The following is a 3,855-nucleotide window of genomic DNA, read 5'->3' as shown; positions in this document are numbered from 1 at the left end:
GCGTACTACGTAGCACACCACAAAGGATGAGCTGCACTGCAGGTATATCAACAACAACATCCTAATCGCCGTATCCCGCATCATATGACCTTTGCTGCTGAGTACCAACATCTGCGTGAGACCGGTTCATTTAGCAGATTACCTGGACAGGGACGCTGTCACACGCTAAGAACACTGCAATTTGAGGAAGCTGCCTTGCAGCATGTGGAGCGGGTTCCTACAATCAGCACTTGTGCAATTGCACGTAACATGGGGACGAATCAGACGAATGTAAGAACAGTCCTTCGAGAGAAATTGTAGCGTCCATGTCACTTACAGCGTTTCCACAACCTGGAACCAGTTGATTATGCACCCAGAGCACAGATTTCACAGTGGTACCTGGAACAGTGTGAAATGCATCCTACATTTCCAGCCTCTGTGTTGTTTACCGATGAAGCAATGTTCAGGCGTGATGGAGTCTTGAACACGCACAATTCGCATGTTTGGAGTGAGGATGACCCACATGCCACAATTCAGATGGCTCTGAGCACTATGGGATTTAACTTCTGAGGTCATCAGCCCCTTGAACTTAGAACTACTTAACCTAACTAACCTAAGGACATCACACACATCCATACCCGAGGCAGGATTCAAAGCTGCGACTGTAGCGGTCATGCGGTTCCAGACTGTAGCGCCTAGAACCGCTTGGCCACTCCGGCCGTCCATGCCACAGTTACTAGCGCTCATCAAGTGCGATTCTTCGTTAATGTGTGGGTCGGTGTTGTTGGGGACTGTTTAACTGGGCCGTATCTGCTACTTAGGCCATTAAATGGCAGGCACTATTACAATTTTCTCGCCAGAGCATTGACAGAATTGCTGAAAGACATCCCGCTCCCTACAATTTCCTGGACTGACGGTTCCCAGAAATGTGGATTGGCAGAGGTGGTCCTGTACCATGACCTGCTCAATCCCCAGATATGTCCCCTCTGGACTTTTTTGTGTGAGGAGAGATGCACAACCTTGTTTACACAACTCCTGTTGCATTAGAAGAAGATCTGGTTACCCAGATAGTAGCAGCAGCAGGAACAATTCAGGACTCTCCTGGGGTTTTTGCCAGTGTCAGACAGAACATGAGACAATGGTGTAACCTTTGTTTAGGTGTCAATGGAGGCATTTTTGAAAATCTCCTGTAATTGAAATGGTGTTGTGTTAATGTATTGTCTCCTGGTCATAAAAAAATGGAAAAGTGTTTGTTGGTTTAATTAATTTGCCACCAGAGAAATCTTCCTCTACCAGTTTAAATACTCCTCACAGGAAAAAGTACATTATGGAAAAATATTTGTTTTGGTGTCCCCTACAACCTCCCAGAGTTTGTCGGTTTAAATACTTTTCACCCCCTAGTAAGTTAGATTTATATTGGATACCTATTCTCTTAGAGTTTTATTTTAATACCTGTATACATCTGTAGCTAGTTACTATAGTCATAATTTATATTAAAAGTGCAACTTTGATTGTAAATAAACAGAGACTAATACCTCATAGATGGCTGAAGCTCTAAGCACAATATGTAGCCCTGAATTAAAAATAGTGATTGGAAGCAAGTACTGATTATAATTTGCATATATATGGCACCTCCTTTATCTCAAGTAAGTTACATGTGTCCAAGCATCAAAACAAAACAAGCCAATTTACCTCTGCTCTAACTCTCCAATACATTGTGATTTCTATTACTCGAACAAGAAAGAATGACAAATCTGTACACTACATTTATTTGTTATTGAGAGAGTCCAAAGAGTTCCTCTGTTATTAGCCTATGAACAAAATACTAAAGATTCTGCTGGAGACATTGTATAGGTGTGATTTGCACCACAAGGCTCAGTATTAGAACCTCTGCTATTTATCCTAATGACAAACGATCTACCATCTTACATAAATACTCACTCCATTCTCTATGCAGATGATACCACTTTTTTCAATATCAGCTCAGACATGGATATGCCCCAAACTGGTTTCAAGCTAACGGGTTCCTGCTTAATGAGAGTAAAACTCAAAAGATTGTATTTAGTTTAAGAGATCTGCCAGTAGCAGACTTCATGGATAGTGTTAAGTTCTTAGATATTGTTACAGATAGTAAATTGACTTGGGAGTCACATATTAAATACATTAGTGAAAGGCTCTCTAGAGTGGTTTATTTGTTAAGGAATTTAAAAATCATGTACCTGCGCCTATATAAGATTGGCCTACTTTGCTTTTTTTTCAAAGCATTATATCTTATGGGGTTTTAATATGCTGCACTAGCTCACACCTTCATGACATTTTGGTACTTCAGAAGAAAGTTATTCGAATTATCACAAACAGTGATAAAGTGGCCCACTGCAAACCACTGTTTATCAACTATAAAATATTAACTGTTATAAACATGTATATTTACACTGCTCTGCTGCATATAAAGAGCACCTTATCAGAATACCAGTGTAGAAGAGATGTACACTCTCATGGAATCAGAAATAGTAGCCATCTTGACATACCATACTACAGATTATCCAAGTCACTGAACAGCTACGAAGTGTTGGGTATGAAGATGTTTAACAAACTGCCACTAGAATAGGTAGAAGCTCCATTTGATTTATTTAAAGACAAATCATTCACTTGGTTAGCTGCAAATTCTTGCTACTCACTTCAGGAATTTTATGACTGTAAAATATCACAGTGGTACCAGTTTGGAGAGTACAGCATAATTTCTTTAACTGATTAATTTATGATGCAATGTTTTTCATATTATTTGATTTTAAATATTGTATTATATGGAAAACTAATAGTAACACATTGATCTTCAACCCATGTATATATGCTGTATAACTTTTATTTATGTAACTTGACTTTGTTAATTGCTGTAATAGATAAACGACAATGAAATTTCATTCAATTCATTCATTCATTCAATTTCCTAGAAGTTCTTTAATGTTGTTGTTGTTGTTGTTGTGGTCTTCAGTCCTGAGACTGGTTTGATGCAGCTCTCCATGCTACTCTATCCTGTGCAAGCTTCTTCATCTCCCAGTACCTACTGCAGCCTACATCCTTCTGAATCTGCTTAGTGTATTCATCTCTGGGTCTTCTTCTACGATTTTTACCCTCAGCGCTGCCTTGCAATACTAAATTGGTGATCCCTTGATGCCTCAGAACATGTCCTACCAACTGATCCCTTCTTCTAGTCAAGTTGTGAAACTAACTCCTCTTCTCCCCAACCCTATTCAGTACCTCCTCATTAGTTATGTGATCTACCCATCTAATCTTCAGCATTATTCTGCAGCATCACATTTCAAAAGCTTCTATTCTCTTCTTGTCTAAACTATTTATTGTCCACGTTTCACTTCCATACATGGCTACACTCCATACAAATACTTTCAGAAACGACTTCCTGACACTTAAATTTCAACTCAATGTTAACAAATTTCTCTTCTTCAGAAACGCTTTCCTTGCCATTGCCAGTCTAAATTTTATATCCTCTCTACTTCGACCATCATCACTTATTTTGCTCCCCAAATAGCAAAACTCCTTTAATACTTTAAGTGTCTCATTTCCTAATCTAATTCCCTCAGCATCACCCGAATTAATTTGACTACATTCCATTATCCTCGTTTTGCTTTTGTTGATGTTCATCTTATATCCTCCCTTCAAGACACTGTCCATTCCGTTCAACTGCTCTTCCAAGTCCTTTGCTGTCTCTGACAGTATTACAATGTCATCGGAGAACCTTACCTACTCCGAATTTTTCTTTTGTTTCCTTTACTGCTTGCTCAATATACACATTGAACAACATCGGGGAGAGGCTACAACCCTGTCTCACTGCCTTCCCAACCACTGCTTTCCTTTCAT

Source organism: Schistocerca piceifrons, chromosome 4 (assembly GCF_021461385.2).
Source record: "Schistocerca piceifrons isolate TAMUIC-IGC-003096 chromosome 4, iqSchPice1.1, whole genome shotgun sequence".
NCBI lineage: Eukaryota > Metazoa > Arthropoda > Insecta > Orthoptera > Acrididae > Schistocerca > Schistocerca piceifrons.
This window is presented reverse-complemented; position numbering follows the sequence as displayed.